Raw genomic sequence first — 17,812 nt, 5'->3', positions numbered from 1 at the left:
CCCGCTCGCAGGCAGTTTCCCCGGGCAGCAGCCTCATCACGAGCCCACTGCCGGCAGACACGCTGCATGCCATCTGCGCCGAGCAGTTTGTTTGCAGAGCACGGCTACCTTCTGTTTGCTGCCTTCAGAAACGAAATGGCATGGTGCAGGAACAATCACAGGGAAACATTTCTGTCATCTTCACCGGCACCCTCAGCTCTACGGCCCCCTGAATGTGAATTAGTGTCTTAAACAGTTTATTCATTCATGGCAATCTGTTCATTTATTTTCAGGAGATTGTATAGCTCCGGGAAGCCTCGCATGTTTGTTTTTTTTCCCCTCTCTAAGCCCCGACTATGAGATATTCTTTATTTTTCTCAGATCAGTGCTGCTCCCACTCTGCTGGGCTGATGTGTGCGACAGTCCTGGGCTCAGAAATGGAAAGGAGGAACATTTAGGATCGAGTGAAGACCGCTGAAGTGGCTGTGAGTTACCCAGCAGCTGCACGCAGCCCAGGGGGGCTGGCAGCTTGCAGGCAGCAGAAGCAGGATGCAGCCACCCGAGCACGGCCATGCTCCATGTGCTGCTCCCTACCAGCCAGCAGTGTGGTGCTGGAGGCACGGGCAGCAGGTCCGCAGCACGGCTGGTAGAGCAAGGCTGAGCGCCCACGTCCCTTGAAATAAGCTGCAATGGGAAAAGTGGGAAAATAAACTTTCCTGAGAGGCTCCCAACACGTCCTGATTTTCTCACCCCAGGAGCACTGCAGGAGCAGTTGTTTACCTTCTGCAGCCAAAACCAGGAGCAGATCACAAACCAGTTTACTAGGAAATTCAGCTGTGCTTTTGAAAGCAAAAAGCACAAAACAATGTAAAGCTTCTCCAAGACTAAGTAAATGTTCATTTTACAGAATGGATATCATCCAAGTTAAGGTTTTGGGCAAGACTTTTGCTGGATTCTTTTTACTTTTCTACAATTCCATAAAGGAACTATCACTAGCAGAAATGTAAGGTACAACAGATGAATGGCAAGGCAGTGGAATTACATTCCAGGCACACTTGAATGAAGTACAACATCTGTCTGTGTGCAGGAAGCCAGAGCAGAGCTCACCATCATCCAAGTTTCAGCTGAATCCCATTTTACAGCATTAGCAGGACAAAGTGGTGCTGCAGCACAGTGCTTGCTGTGTGCAGACCAGCCTATTCCTTACCCAGGATTTTGGACCTTGTGCCACAGTTGCTTTTGTTTATTTGTTTGTTTTCTAATCCTCCCTGCTGGGGCTCAGAAGGATTGTACAACACCACAGCAGATACATCACTGGTTGGTTTGTCCAGCACTAAATATTAGTGGTACAGAGCTGAGATTTGGCAGGAGACTCATCTGTGCTGCCTTTGAAACCAGAATCCTCTGTGGTCATCTACTACTGCAGCAGAGGCCTCCAAAAGACATTATGCTCTTTCTAAAACACAAGGTGTTATTTGTACAGATAAGACAGTTCTCCAGGGCTCTTCCTCTCCTGTGACTTTTATTAACAGGCAGCGTGAAGATGCGCAGCAGCATTTAACATATAGTATTTTCAAATAGATGTTTCAGGTCTAGCTTATGCTATTTGATCCATTAATCACATACAGCTTTGAGTCTAGAAATAATGTTTAAAAAGTCTATGTAGTTACAGACTGTTAGGGTAAATTGGTTTTCACAATGGCTTTACTCATTTCATTCAAGTTTCCCTCAGACCAGTCTGGCCGGCTATTATTTCCCACTGTCCTTTCATCTAGTAATTCTAGTAAACTAAACTGAATATTCTGCATGACTCCAAAGTGTTCTTGCTGGCTTTTTAAAAGTGATTTCGATTTCACTGATACTAAAAAAAAATATTAACATTTGATGAAAATACCCATGATCACTTTCTTGTCCAAGAACTTCCAAATTGTTACTGTTGATTATTTTTCTATGGAAAACAAAGAAAAAAAATAAAGGGAAAAAAAAAAAAAAAGGAAAAAAGGGGGGGCGGGGAGTTACTGGCCTATGACAGAGAGAATATAGTACCACTCTGTATTGTCCACTCCATGGGTAACCAGCAATAATTAGCCCAACTTTACAGCTTTTAAGATACTCAGTAGCTAAATCGCTTGCCCAGACCATTAGCTCATGTCGAAAATCTGACTTTTGCCTTCAAGTGTAATGGATTCTATCCATAGAGTATTTAAGTATTAAAACCAAAAGCTGATATTACAACAGAGAGTATCAGAAATGTAATATGAGAGACTGGAAATGAGACTCTTGTAGAAATAAGATTATTCTTGTCTAGGAACACAGTCCACAAGTTCTTTAACATCCTTTCCAACATGAGACAGCAAAATGTGTTTGAAGAAATAAAGAACAGCTCAGGAATAACCCAGGAGCAGATGTTGAATCCACAGTGAGCAAAGATTTTAACCGATTCTGCTGAAAATAATAGAAAGTTGAATGGTACATAACAGGGAAGGGAGAAAAAACATACCAGAAGGAAACTCAGGAAAGCCCAAAGAAAGCGTTTGCAAGCTCACTTGCCTTTGCTGTGTAAATAAAATTATGATTATCAGGGTAGCCTCTAAAGACCGTGCTGTTGGCTGAAACATTGAAAAACTTAGCTTCTGGGTCCTTTCAAGGCTCTGGGCAGGACCTTTCCTCCCCTCTGCACAGCAAAGCTGATTTGCAGGCTTATCAGAAAGTCCCGAGGAAGCAATGTAAAGCTGCCAGGAGAGGCTCGGCCGGGAGACTTCCCCCAACACCCGCAGCTGCGTGCAGCAGTGTCCAGCAGAAACGCTCACTGCTGACACCAGGCAGCCCCGCTGACAGCTCTCCAGGCAGCCCCAGAAGCTGTTACTGGAATGTCTCTGCCTTCAGAATGAGTTGCTGAGCAGATACCAAGCAGAAGTAGGTTGATTGTTTATTCAAAAGGCCTAGCACTGCACTGCACACTGCTGCGTGTGGGCATTCATCAGAGCAGCCTGCCCCTGAGCCGGGCACATCCCAAAACACCGATGAGCACAGCTGGGCCAGCTGCTCCGTCCCATGGCCACCAAAGGACCCAGAGTCACTCCTCTCACTCCCAGTGACCCAAAGCACTGGGACACGATCACGATGCAAAAAGAATCTGCCACCACCCTGGCTGGTGATCTGATGATCTCTCTGGGCTGTGGGATCCCTACAAGCACCCTGAGTCCCCACACGGGTTTTAGCCTCTTGCTTTGTACTGGATTTACATGGCAAGGCCTTGGTAGCAGAGTCTTACAGGGGTGGCATCTGTGAGCAGAGCTCACAGAGCCCCATGTCAGAGCAGGGTCAGCCCCAAAAGGGACCTGCTGCTGGCCAGAGCCGAGCCAGGGAGCGATGCTGGCTGGGCCTCTGGGAGAGCAGATTTAAGAAAGGGAAAAAAAAAAAACAGCTCCATCTGGTATCACAGGTGTGAAGGCCGGAAACCTTCCTTTCTTGTCCCTTGTAAATAATTTAATGAATAGCCAATGCCATTTCAATGCTCAAGGACCTGATGAATTGGCACCAGCAGGGACCCCACCAGCAAACCAGTTTGTGGTTGCAAAAAGGCTGAGAGGTGGAATGAAAACACAGCCCTGGTCTGCAAACACTCGTAACAACCTGGGTGCTATCAAGGTAATCTTTAAAATGCCAGGACAATTATCCCTCACACTGCCCAGCTTTGCTGCCTTCTTTTATAATGACCCCAGCTACAGCTTCTTTTCCACTGAACCTGCTAATCTCAAACATCGCCGGAGGGGAAGGCATCTGTTAATTAGCGACAACTCACGCATGCAGCTGACCTCTCCTCCTTTGGAGCAGACAATGCTCCTCTTTCCATTTCCCTCACAGCAGGCATAAATCCCATGCCCACAGCTGGCAGTGCTTTGCAATGCAGCAGTGCAGGTTTTGCTACAGTTACAGACATTTTAGAACTGGCCTTTACCTTCCTGCTCAGCTATATTAGCTGAGTAACCTTTAAAGAAAGGCAAAGTCATTTAAAGTGCTATTAAGCAAGGCAGGTGCTTGGAGCTTACCTCTGCCAGGCCGCAGCAGATGTGGGGCTCTGTCAAGCACTGCAAACAAGAAAAGGTCATGAGCCGCTCAGAAATGATCCTCAAGGTCTCAGTTTGTGTTAAAAAGAGTATATCCTTAGCTCAAGTACAGACATATCAAACAAAGGGTAATACGAGCTTATCAGCCGGAGAGCTGTCAACGTTACTTAACTTCTGAGTTAGTTTGGAAGCTTCAAATTATAGTCATCACGGGTAATCTTTAAATTAAACTGGGGTGCACTTTCTGACTGCTGACTTACAATTTCTTCAAAAATAGGAAATACTGATACGTTGAACAGGTACCCTGAGGATCTGCACACAGAGGTTACCACGGGCTTTGGTTGGTCCTGCCACTGAGACCCTGCTCACACGAGGGAGGCCGGTGCTGAGCTGCTCGGGGCATGTCCTGCGGCAATGCCATGCTGCTGAGCGAAACCAGCTGCAGGCAGGACTGGCTGGCCAAATTGCCAAGCCTCCCTCCACCCTATCTGAAGAGTCCTGGCAGTCAGGGGAAGTCCCTGTGACTGGAAAAAGGGAAACGTCGCTCCCACCTTTAAAAAGTGTGGAAAGGAGGACCCAGGAGCTACAGACCGGTGAGCCTCACCTCTGTGCCTGGGCGGGTCATGGAACAGATCCTTCTGGAAGCAATGTCAAGGCACATGCAGGACAAGGAGGTGATCCGAGACAGCCAGCACGGCTTCACCAAAGCAAATCGTGCCTGACCAACCTGGTGGCCTTCTGTGATGGGGTGACTGCATCAGTTGACAAGGGAAGACCAACAAATGTCATCTACCTGGACTTCTGTAAGGCCTTTGACGTGGTCCCACACGACATCCTGATCTCCAAATTGGAGAGAGGTGAATTCAAAGGGTGAACCATTCAGTGGATAAGGAATTGGCTTGAAGGTTGCACCCAGGGAGCAGTGGTCAATGGCTCTGTGTCCAGGTGGAGGCTGGTGATGAGTGGTGACCCTCGGAGGAGGGACAAAAAGATGGGGAGTGACTCTGCTCAATCAGATGATGACAGGACAAAAGGGAATGGTTTTAAACCAAAAGAGATTTAGATTGGATGTTAGGAGAAAACTCTTCCCTCAGAGAGTGGTGAGGCACTGGCACAGGTTGCCCAGAGAGGCTGTGGCTGCCCAATCCCTGGAGGTGTTCACAACCAGGTTAGATGAGGCCCTGGGCAACCTGATCTAGTGGATGGTGTCCCTGCCCATGGCAGGGTGGTTGGAACTGGATGATCTTCATGGTCCCTTCCAACCCCAGCCATTCTGTGAGTTCATGAATGAAGTTGAGCTCTGGGGGAAGAGGGCCCAGCAAGCAGTACACACAGCAAAGGCTGTAAATCTTCACGATTTTTAGCTATCAGCAATATAAAGAAGTTGTTTAGCCTCACCAAGAGAAAAGATGCCATTTTTCAAGCATGGCAAGATCTCAGCAGAAAGGATCAGAGGGTGGTGGTGGATCCCAGAGAATGCAGCCAGCAGCCCAGGTCTTCAATGCACCAAATTCATACAAATACAAGCCGGAGCAGAACACGTCAGCTGGATGGTGTCCTACAGTTACAGCAGCCAAAGGCAAACCGAAGTCCTGCTGCTTCCCACGTGTCAGGAAAAGGCAGCAACAACAGAAAACCAGAGCACTTTTTTGTCACGTAGATCAACAGCAGTTTATCTTACTGTGCCTCCAAGATGTTGCAGCTTTATTTTGGCTTTGGCATTCTTATGCCAGAGAACAAACAATCTGACACCCACGGGCAGCAAGGTCACTGGCTGAAGACCACTTCTACAGCATGACCAAAACATCACCTTAACCCCATGAGAGCAGGTTTGGGCTTCAATTTAAAAGTGAACTTTTTCAGGTGGCCCCCTTCAAAGCTTCCATTTTTCACACCAACTCTGGCGTTTCCTCTTTAAAACACTTTACTGAGATCAAAGTGCTTCTGCTGATTATCTTTCAGAAACAGCAGGCAGAAGACAGGTCCCTGTTTTGCTGGGTTCTGAGCAAATCTGGATCAGAAACACAATCTGGGTCTAAGGGTCAGCTCTGAGAGGCATTTACAGCAGCAGATGTTAGCCTCCAGGTTTGTGAGTGCCGCTGTGCCAGCGCTCAGGATGGCTCCTGTGAGCACCAAAGGGGCTGAATGAGCACTCCGGCTCCATCCTGCCATGAAGGAAATTCAGTTTGGTTCCTGACATGATCTTGGTGCAGTTCGACAACGCATAATTGAAGGTCTGTGTCAGAAGGAAGCAGCCAGTGGCTGCTGGCTGGTCCCACCATGGTTCCTGCTGTGCCTGGGGGCTGTGGGGCTTGCGGACCCCCGGCTGGGCAGCCCAGCTGCAGCCACAGTGTGCAGGGGCAGGCGTGCTGCACCACCAGCCTACGGGGCTGTGAGTGCTGGTCAGGTCCACGGGGTCAGAAATCCATGGCTTGATAGTTTGATCATCAGCACTTCAGAAACCATCCATGTGTTCTCTCATGGTTTAAACCTGTTTGCTTCCCAGTGACACTCAGCACGGACCTGGTTAACTCCAGCCCCACCAGGAGCTGCGTTTCCTACTGGGGCAGAGCTAACGGCACCCTGAGACAGGCTGTGCCTGCTGCTCTGAGCCAGCAATACACCGCCAGAACTTGTTGTACAGAGCAGATCCTCACAGCTCGTTTTTGTTGCAATTGTTTTTAGCCTAGCCTTTTGATCAGCACCAACCGTTCCTTCTGTACTGCTCTGGATTTCTCTCTCACTGTAATGGCCGTCGGGGCTCTTTCTGTGAAGTCTATGGCAGAATGTTTAAAATAACCCCTCCCTCTTTCTACCTGCACCAAAGGCTTGGGAAGTTGAGTGCTTTCAGCTTTAAAAACAACAGCCAGCTGCGACACAGCATTTCCAGGAGCAGCCCTGGAAGAGAGTGTTTTATTTACCTGCAAAATCCAAAGCATTTCAGGTTTGCAGCTGGCATCCTAATTTCCTGAGAGAAACAATCACTTCATTTCTTTTTTTTTTTTTTTTTTCACGGTGGGCTATAAATATTTAACACATGACATCCAATGCTATGAAGTTATCTGTTGTTCTTAAATGAAAATAGAAATAAATAGCTGTGTCATGGAAAAAAAAAAAACAATAATAATAAAATGAAACACGGTCTGTACTACGACAGCTCTGTAACAGAGCCGCGTGGAGCACAGCCTGGCTCCGTGTACGAGCAGCGCCGCACGCAGCGCTCGGCTCCTCGCACGGGGGCCGCGCCTCCAGCCCCCGGCACACGGAGCCGCAGCGGCCCCCCCGGCCCCGCAGCCCGGCCCGACACCCGCTGGGGGTCTCGGCGCCTCGGCTTGCCCTTGGGGGCCCTCTGCTGGGGGCCCGGCTCGGCCCGGGAGGGGACAGGAGCGCCTCGCACCGACGGCTCTGCCCCGGGGGTGCTGAGCGTGGTCCCGGTCCCGGTCCTGCTGCGGCCCCATCGGGGAAGGCGGCCGAGGTGGCAGGGCCGGCACAGCCTCCCCGTGTGCTGCCCGGCGGGGCCGACACAGAAATACGGGGTAGGGAGAAAAAAGTAAATGTCATTCCCTGCCGTTTGACGGGGAGGGCTTTTTCAAGTATTACCATGTTTTTGTTCAGATTAACTTATCTGTTTTTGCACAGAAACCCAAAGGGCTGGAGGGAAGCGAGAAGGAAGTGAAATAAATAAATAAACAAGTAAACAAATAAATAAACGGGAGATGATTAAGTTTTTAAACTCGGATTTTACCAAGAGCAAAAACAAAAGGATATTTTAAATGTTGTTTTGCGTCAACAGCTCGACTAAAGTAGAGAACGCATTTTAAATCTGTATTTTTTGAGCGGCTGCAGCAGCAGAGGAGACAACTCACTGGCGAACGCTGGGCACAGCAGGGGAGCTCAGCCCTTGCTGCACAGCCACCCCAGCCAATGCGTGGTGCGGGGTTTTGGCAGTGGCAGCTTGGGTTTGGCACAGCACTCAGTGAGGGCTTTTATGCACACCCAGAGGCGCGGTGTGTACACACGGCATCCCTATACATACCCACACATATGTAGGTTAGAGGGCTTGTAGGAAAATACTGCAATTAATAATGTACTAATGCGTTAAATACCTTGATGGATCAACCAGCGATAGCAGATGCATCATCTTTACAGACAGTGATGATTATGCTGTCAAAAATCGTGTTAAGTTGATCTAACCATATTTTTACTACATGACTTTCCTAGTATACATCAATGGGCTGTTGGGCAATCCATTGAATCTGTTCAGTACCTGTGCCCACGGATTTGAAGGCAATAAACATAATGAAGTCTGAAGTGAGATACACAAAGTCATTCTACAATATATGCATAAAGCTAGCATAGCTTTGATTTAAATCCCTATCTTTGATTTCAGTTAATCGCTGACTTCTTCTGCTTGGTACTTGATATGCCCCAAACCCGTTTCCAGCTGACAGTATGCTTGCTCTTCTCATTTACCAGTTTCCTTATGTTAATAACATTAACTTTGCATCTTCTTTCCCAGGCAGTCAGAGGAAAGTGCTTAGTCTGCCAGTGGGCTGGAAAATCACCCTGCAGTAGCCTGAGTGAGGAGTGCATCCTATCTTCAGGTGAGATTTCAAGTGATCAAAAATCCACATCACCTTACGATGTGGATTTCATATGGTCATCACCATAATACGATGGCTTGATTTGCTCAGTGTTAAAACCATTGTTTTTCTGCTCCAGACTTGCCTGGCTGCTGCTCCCAGGCAAGGACCTTGGTGTACCTTTGCCTGATAAATTTAAGAGCCCTTCTGCTATCAGAAATCTTCTCCTTTACAAGTACTTAAGTAGAGGTGAAATAGTTATTTTATTGAGTAAACTAAACAGATTGAGCTTGTTTAGTTTTCCACTGTAAGGCAAGTCTGCTGGACCTCCAATCACTCTTGCCACTCTTAACCTGAAAACTTTTAAAGTGCACCAGCACTCTCAGAAGGATACACACTTTTCACAAGTGTCTACAAGAACAGTAACCACAGCAGCTGTACACCACACTGCCCCCATGACCAGGAGCTTGAGTATTGCACTGGCCCCAAAAACACGTGTTCCGAGCTTTCATCCCACAGGTACCAAGCAGCCCTGGTGCGCCTGCCTCCTGTGTGTGCAGGGACCCCTCGAGCTGCAGACCGGGACAGGCACAGGTCACGGGGCAGGCACATGCACAGAGCTCGCTTGCACTGCACGTACGTGTGAAACCCATGCAAGGGCCCTGTGAAAATGGATGCAGGGAAGCGTAACAGCATGAGTATCAGTGATGGAAGCTGTTGAGAGAGTTGCATGTGTAGTGTTGTGAATAATTATAGGCAAATTTTCCTGGCTGTCTCTTTCCATTTAGCAGCTCTCATGCCAGAAGAAAACAGACTAATCTGTGGAGCCAGTGGGTTTGCTGGTATTTGTGGGTTATGATTCTGCAAGGATGTGAGCAGATTACAAATTTCTCAGCTGAGGACAAGTTTTTGATTTCCGTTGCTCAGCTCCTGCAGTTGCACATCCGTTGTTATATGGAACAAGGCTGGCAGGAGGTGCTGCTGCTGGGGTTGTGGCTGAGTGCACCCGTCCGCCACTGCTGCAGCTCGTGGGGCTGTTGCAAGACCCCTGGATGGGGTCTTCTGTCCCCACACCCAGCCCCACTCCGGAAAGTGGCAGGGGCAGGGACGCCCCCTTCCTCTGTCTGCCCACCCGAAGGACACTGCGGGGGCCTCCAGCCATCAGGACCCAGTGTGGCAGTGCCTGGCTGCAGAGTGCCAGCCCAGGATGAGGAGTGGCTGCATAAGGGGGTCCTGAGCACCGTGCATCGCCTGGGGGAACCCCTTGTGTCCTTGGCACCAGGAGTGCCCCTGGGAGTCCTTCTGCCTTTGTTCCTGCCAGGCCTAGTGTTTCCCATTTGTAAGAATATAAGATATAGAAATTCCAGCAGTAATGACTTCTTCGTGAGGATCAAAACCCTGAAGATTTTAAAAACCCCTCATGGTCTAACAAATGCTATATAATTGGATTTTTTTTTTTCTTTTTCTAACTATGTTTAGAAAAGCTTATAAGTGTCTATGAGATGCAGTTTGTAGCTTAAGAAGAAGGATGATGTAGGGGTGTCAAAGCTATATTGCTAGCAGCTGGTATCAAATTAAGATATAGATTTGCAAACCTTCCAGCACAGAAGTGGTCCCACTGGGGAAGCCAGCGGCAGGATCCTGCAAGATTATGTGCCAAGAGAAAGTGTTCTCATAAATTGTGGGGGTGCTCGGGGCTCTCAGCACATTGCTGTGCTCAGCCTTAAAATGTATTGGACTGCTGAGTGTATCCCTAATGTAAGCATTTGGCAGTAGAGTATGAGTGCTGCAGATGTTGGTTTATGTCTAAGGATTAGGGAAGCAGCATTGCCTACCAGCTCCATTTAGAGGTTTGTTGTTTTTTTTTTTTTTTTTTTGCTGTCTGAAGCTTTGGTTTTCACATCTCCGAGCTATTTGCAGTAGCCACCACAAACAGGTGCGGGCTGCAGTGCGGGGCTCCTGCCAGCTCCTCAGTCCCCATTTCAGAGCTCACACAGGCATCGGGAGGCAGCAGCGCTGAGACTCAGCTCCTGCTTACCCAGGGCACTGGAGAGGACATCGTGTGAGCACCTTCACCCACCCGGCCTCTTCTTCTGCAGTTCGTCCTGGTCAGAGGGGAAAGGGAGATGCTGGGCGCACAGTCAGCAAGATCCTGTACTGGCTGTGGGTGCATGCTGGGGGTGCTGGGGAGTTTGCTTTCCAAGGTTTTACAGCTTTCTCTTTTTTAAAGGGAAGCTTTGTGCTAAGGCCTTCACGCAGAGAGCACAGGCAGCATCGGAGAAGCCTCTGCCCGTGCTGTGTTTTGAGCCACCCTGTCCATAGCTCGTTGTGCACATTGGGTTTCAGCTGCGGGCAGAGCAACGGGGAGGCAACAGAGAGGTGAAGGGAGAGCCCCCACAGCCCCCGTCCCTCCTGTAACACCCCGAGTCACCCCTCCAGCACCATTGCTCCTGCTGCAGGGGGCTCACCGTGTGCCCTCGTGCCCCTGTGAGACGCAGCCCAGATGTTGTGACCACCTCCGCAGCTCTCTGGTGGGGCTCCAGCTCTGCCGCCGTGAGCTCTGTGTGTGCAGCAGTGTGACATGTGTGTGAAGCAGTGGGACATGTGTGCAGCAGTGTGACGTGTGTGCAGCAGTGTGACACAAGTGTGTGAAGCAGTGGGACACATGTGAAGCAGAGATGACAGCACACACCTCCCTATAGACTAGCGCGCACACGCATGCATCACACACACAAAACAGTAGTTTGCTGTTTTATGCATGGATTAAGCAGATACTTGTGGATATTAGCACATCTGCTATTCAAGTGTCAGCATAGGAATAGTTTCACAATCCCAACTCAACTGAAATTAAATGAAAGGAAATACAAAGGATTTGTAAAGCCCAGTAACAGAGAAGTGGAAGCAGCAGAGAAGAACAGATGAAGATAACTTTTTTATATGTATATAATGGGATTATATTATCTTCTATCCTGAAATATCCAGAACCCATTTCATTTTCTCTTATTGCTTGCCATATTAATCACGAGTCACTGAGGCTGACGGAGAGCTTGCATGCTCCTACAACACGAGGGTCGCTCTGAGGGGTAGCGTGAGGAACAGGCCGGCAGCAGGGAGCTCGGCCTGTAGGGCAGAGCACAGGAGGACGATTGCGTGATAGCACTAGTGGCAGGGTAAACAGAAGCGATGCAACTGTGTAGACTAAATTATAGGGGGATTCTGTGATTCTGTGACTTTCTATGCCTTGGAGGAACACGCTATTTTTAGTCTATCAAACAACAGGGTTTGGTCATGGATTCGCATGTGGTACAATGCATTGGCACAAGGTAGCTGTTTCCTGCTTCACGCCTCTGTAATCAACACCCAGTTTGGGAACTGCTGTCACAACCTGGGCACGGCAGCCGTGCCGTGCTGGAGGCACCTTTTGGGGCCGTGACACCCGCTGTGCAGCCTGTAGCCCCCCGGCACAGCTCCTCCAGCCTGCGGTGGGAGCAGTCCTGTAGTGTCTTGTAGAGGGACCGTGCCAGGAGACCGGCTCCGTCACATCTTGGTGGGTAGTTTAGAGCATGGGTTTAAGGGGGAAAAGGAGAGGAGATGACAATCAGCCTGCTGCTCCCTGCCAGGCCCTCCTCCTGCAGACAGTCACGCCAGCCACCCGACACAGGGACACCCCTCATGGCACAGGGACAGCGGCCTTCGGCTGGCTTTCAGAGACAAAGCTTGCTGCCAAACCTTCTTCATTTTCTCCCCTCAGCGGAAACCCTCAGAACAACAAAGCACAGAAAGAGGCTTGTCTGCAGAGTTTCGCTGAGGGGTCAGTCTCAGGCTGAGTAGCTCCAGAAACCTCTCAAATGGACTCGGGAGGTGGCCTTGCTGCATCTCAGAGAAACTCCGTAAGACAGGAGGAAGCAGGGAAAAAATGCAGGGCTTGATCAGTGGCCCGAGAAGCTGGAAGAGCAGGTAGGAAAAGCACATTGTCTCCGAAAGCCATGGGAGGGGAGAAAGACAGGGGATGATGCAGTAGCCATGCTATTTTGCCAGGGAAGCCTTTTGAGGTGGGTAAACCCAGTTTTGGCGTGGGTGTGCTCATCACCCAGACCCAGAGGGGATCCATCCCCTACAGCAGCTGGGTTGAGGAGCAGCCAGATGAGTGCCCTCTCAGTGTCATGGTGCTGGAGAGGCTGGGGAAGGCTTTGCAGGGCTTGTGCTGGGGGCACAAACTCTTTGTGGCTGCATCTGACTGCCAGGCGCAGTGTCGCATCGAAGGGTGCCGGTAAGGTACAGTAATGCCACCCACCCCACACTCCACCATGAATACAGGTTTACCAAAAGTGTCCCTGTGAACTCCCATCCCTAGGCAGGTGGTTGGCCCTGGGGCACTGCCAGGGCTGTGCTACAAGTGTGTGGATGCAGGAGTCATGTTCTGCCACACACCCTGCGTCAGCTGAACTTCAGCAGAGCTGCTGGCTCTGAGCTGTTGGTGCTTCTTTGTGCAACACACATTTATGTCTGCAGGCAAAGAAAAGGAGCCCATTCTCTGTCCCATGATGTGTTATGAGCCTTAATCATCTACTGCCATAATTGCTCAAGATTCTTCCTGATGCATTTATGTACTCCACCTGATTAGCAGTCATATAACAGCAAGCAATTTGCCACAATATTCTGAGAGCGCTTAATTTTCTCTTTGATGAAAGAGTTGTAAATGTAGGCACCTGTGCTCAACAGTTCATCTGATTAGTTACTTCATTATTGTCATGCTTTCCATTATTATTTGATATTTGCAAACAGCACTATTAGAATGATCCAATGCCTAGTGCCCACCAAAGAAAGCACAGGTGCTTTTCTCATAACTGCCTGGTAATGAATTTTCAATAGATCCTTCTCATGCCAAGGTTTTATTTTAGATGAGATGCTTTAATGATCAGCTGTCTTTTGGAATGGACTCCTCTTTGGTGGACGAAGCAGAACACAGAGGTGAAAACACTGCAGTAAGGTAACCTCACGGAGATATACAAGGCTAAATACTTTGATGAATGCCTACAAGTCATTACATAATTACCTATACACCATGAATAACTATGGTTTTTTGTTTGTTTTTGTTTGTTTTGTTTTCCTAAGATACATTGAATCCAAACTTGTTTTTCATGCGGAGAAGTCCATCAGGAAGAGTGTGAGTGAGCTAACAGACAGGCATGTTCGTGCACCAGGTACTGTCCGAAGTCAGGAATATTTAGATCCCATCTTTCCTGTTCAGATCCCCACCTGACCAGCATTTTTCATAAGAGGAGAGGTAGGAAGAACAAAGCTACATTTTACTTGCAAGCCTGAAGAATCTGCTGAGCAATCAATACAAATCTTAGAGAGCACCATTAGCTGTTTATAGGTCAATTTAAGGTTGTTGATTTTGACTTATAAACCTGAGTAATTCCAGCTACTCAAGAGACCCACATATCTTCACATCACTCTGCCACCAGCTTGGAAACTATTTTTTCTGTCGTAGCAGTTGGCTCAGGGATACTGGTAAAATGAGAATGCTCCCAGGCTACCCAGTCTGTTCTGGTGTGCTCAGACGCTGACCAGTGTACGGTATCACACACAACATGACCAGTCGAGGGGTTTCATCTCTCCTAACACTGACTGTGTCAAAACCATGCAGGGATAAAGAGTCCCCATGTAACCAGACACATGGCACTCACAAACTGCAGCACACACATAAAATATGCCAGATAGCTGGGCTGTAATGTCAGTCAGACAGACAGTTTAGACTAGGCAATTGCAAATTAGATGAGATTAATCCGATCCTTTGCATGAAAGCTTGTTCTAGGACCAGGAAAAATGGCTTACAGCAAAACTATTTCTGTTTTCCTCATTCATGAGAAGTAGAAGTTAAACTTTGATACGAGGTTATTCACGTGAGACATCCCCTGCTACCTTTTTTTCTAATTCTGGTCTTAAATATTTCAGTCCTGTTCTCCTGCCACATTTTTAGCATCCATCTATTCCTCCAATTTGTATGTAGAAAAGAGGTCCTCAAAAGCTGAAAACAATATTTTTCTATGCTTGTTCAGAGTTTGAGAAGTACCAAGGATGATTTAACTTCTCCCGCAGTGCCATTTACAATGACAAGGCTGAGGATTATGCTCATAAGTTGTTCAGAAGTTCCCCAGCCACAAATTTCCTACCACAGCTGTATACAGAGATCTCCCATGCTCTAGCCTCAGACAACTCCTAAGGATCAAGTCCAGTCAACTCAAGGGCATATATTGGCACAAGTCATTGTGCTAGTTTCTAGAGCATCCTCTCTGGGTAAAGTATGAGGGCTATGAAACTTGACTAGCACAACATCATCTGTTCCTTTTTCTGCAGCACTGACCTCCTTCCCTGATTATCTGGAAGACTTTATTTTCAAAAGGCATCTTATTCACCACTTGGCACACCAGGAATGCTGTGCTGCACTGCTGGCTCTTAGAAAGTGCTACAAGGCCATGGCAGAAAATATTGAGGAACATTCCCAAACTCCTTCAGGCTTGGAGCTTTCAGAAAAGCTCTAAAATCCATCTCCATGGAGGTACTTCTCTATTTGGCCACTCGTGAAGGCCTCCGGTGCTGGGTATGGTGTTTCACATGGTCCTGATTGCTGTCTGCCATTTAACAGCAGAGCCCAATTCCTCTCCCTGCTGTGCTCTTCAGAGAATGCAGGATTTGCAAAATGAACTGGGAAAAGATGGAATCTAAAATTTGTCAGGCACTGAATCATGCACTAATAGGTTGATTTATCATCCATTTCTACCCCTTGCATCACCCATGAGCCATTTCCATGTTATGCAATGGACTGTGATGAAGTGATGCCTGAGTTGGAAGAGCAGAGGCCAGCGGTGCAGGCGAGGCGCTGCAGTGCTGTGAAGGCTCCGCACAGTGCCCGGGCCAAGCCCACTCAGCACTAACCCTGCTTTCTGCTGTGTGGTCAGAGCTGTCTTCAGTCTTGTGTCCCGGAACACCAGAGTTGCATGGAAGTCTTGTTGGTGTAACTAAACATTTACCTGGAAATTAAAAGGAATATTTTGATTCTATGCTGATGAATGCATACATTCATCATACAATGAAGTGGCGCTACCTACCAACAGAGGTGCCTCCTATCAATGATATTTGTAAAATGCTCAAATGATGCAGCTTGTACATATTCCCTTTTCAAAAATTGTTATACTAGGTTTCAAGAGGTGAAGCCACTATTTTTATTTTTAAAGGAATGTATGAAAGCTGTTTCTTTAGTTATCAACACTGCTATAAATTCGTATCAAATTTGTCAATTACACTTACTAATGCCTTGTTCCCTGTGGAGGATGCTCTGTACTGGCTGCATCTCTGACTCTACTGTCTATTTTCAACTGTTTAGCCTTTTGCCATCTTTTATTGACAGAAGAACACAAAGATATTTTAAATGTCTCTATTCATATTGACTAAAACTTCAAGCTGAGTTATTTCAAAGGCTTGAACAGTTCAGGGAACATATAAAATTCATTCAGATGTCTTACTTGCTTTTCTATTAAAGGAATTCTGCAAAAGGAGGGAAAAAAATAAACAAAAAACAAACAAAACCAACAACCACGGCACCGCAACCAGAATAGTTGCTGGTTACAGGCATTCAAGATAGGTCTCAAGGGTTTGATATTTAGGTTCTATGGAGAAAAATAAAATACAACCAAAGCACAGGAATATAAACCTTTTTTTCCGTTATGCTTTGATTCAGAGCTTATAAAACTTTGTGTGAACTTATAACACTGCAGAAGAGTTTTCTTGGCTCTATTCCACAACGCCTTTGCATGGAAGGATGTTTTTAGAAGGAAGCTCATAAAGCAAAATAAACCCAAGTGAGGAAGTTTCAATCACCTGAATTACAGGGTTTTCCAAGCTAATTTCATAATTTCAAATGTGAAAGTTAAATTGAACATATTTATACCACTCAATCTTACTATATCTTTTAATTTGTAATATGAATAGAAGTCTTTTTTCAATGGTATAATATATGTATACAGAGATCCTAGCCCTTGTGATGGTTATTTGTCACTCTACAAACATCTAGAGGCTGAGATCAGAACAAAATCCTCAGACTTGTGGGGTTACAGCACTGCTGAATGCAGTGGAACAAGGTCCTGGACAAGCCATGGATCTCCCATGTCCAGAAATACTCACAATACAAATGGGTAAGGCCTGGAGCAACTTGACTTAGGTCTGAAGTTCATGGTGCTTTGAGGAAAAGGTTGGACCAAGAATGTCCAGAGGTCTCTCCCAGCCAAAATTATTCATGGTTCCTGTGGTGGTCATCCCACCCTGAGCTGGAGTCCAGTTCTTACACCCTGGAGGTTAAAAGGCAGCAGGTGAAGAATCCCAAGGACCAACACACCCAGTGGCACAGTGGATGCACACCAACACACCTACCCCTACGCAGCCCAGGACGGACCCACGATGTGCCATGCCTCTATGCTCCCAGGTGAGGATCAGTGACAGAAGAGCTAACTTGTATTGTGGCCAAGCAGGGATATATTTGTCACAAGTTTAGGACTAAAACCTATTTGGTCTTTTTTCCTGCTCCATGCAGAGCCTGCTGCTATCAGGGGCTGAGAGCTGAGTGAGAGCTTCTCTGAGACACCGAAGTCCCCAGGGCTCAGAGATGCTATTACAGCCTCATTGCATGCTCAAGTAAAGCATCACATTGCTTACTAGAAATGGATGTGAAAAAATGCTTGAGGGTCATAAGGGGGGAAAAGTCCCTCTTGAACAAGGATAAAAAAGCTATTAAAAAGTTCTTTGTTAAAATTTGTTATTAGCTATTTTATTTTTTTTTTGGTCATTTGAAAAACTCAATATATCAAATACATCACTTACCTTCAGCTGGGATGTCTAGTTTGAGGTGAGTTCTCCTCTCTATACACAAGTTTCTTTTTCTTTTGCTATTCATCTGAAATCTGTCTTCAAGAAGGGCAAGCATTATCAGATGTTGTGCACTTAAGCTATTTCTTTAATAACCAGGGGAAACTGTTGTTTTTCCCCACATCCACTTGTGCCATTTTTCCCAGGACAAATGATAAAGGTGGCGAGGATAGTACATGTGGATTTAGGGAAGCAGGGCAGTTTCTCCATCTTTAGGCAGCCTTTAGGAGGGGCTGGTAGGGCACATGCTGCACA

General features: G+C 47.3%; 1 long non-coding RNA gene across 2 annotated transcripts; it reads left to right on the top strand.

Moving 5' to 3' along the window:
• Positions 1–7,477: 7,477 nt before the first annotated feature.
• On the top strand, positions 7,478–17,404 carry LOC311438166. Of its 2 annotated transcripts, XR_014693956.1 has the most exons (5): positions 7,478–7,585; positions 8,569–8,653; positions 12,384–12,589; positions 13,534–13,622; positions 13,748–17,404. It is a non-coding gene; the product is annotated as an uncharacterized lncRNA (long non-coding RNA). The 2 variants fall into 2 exon arrangements; XR_014693955.1 differs by lacking the exon at positions 12,384–12,589.
• The last annotated feature ends 408 nt before the right edge of the window (positions 17,405–17,812 follow it).

The sequence above is a fragment of the Aythya ferina genome, assembly GCF_964211825.1.
Source record: "Aythya ferina genome assembly, chromosome: 5".
In the NCBI taxonomy this organism is placed as follows: Eukaryota; Metazoa; Chordata; class Aves; order Anseriformes; family Anatidae; genus Aythya; species Aythya ferina.
Note: the sequence above shows the minus strand (reverse complement) of the source record. Positions and strands in the feature narration are given on the sequence as shown.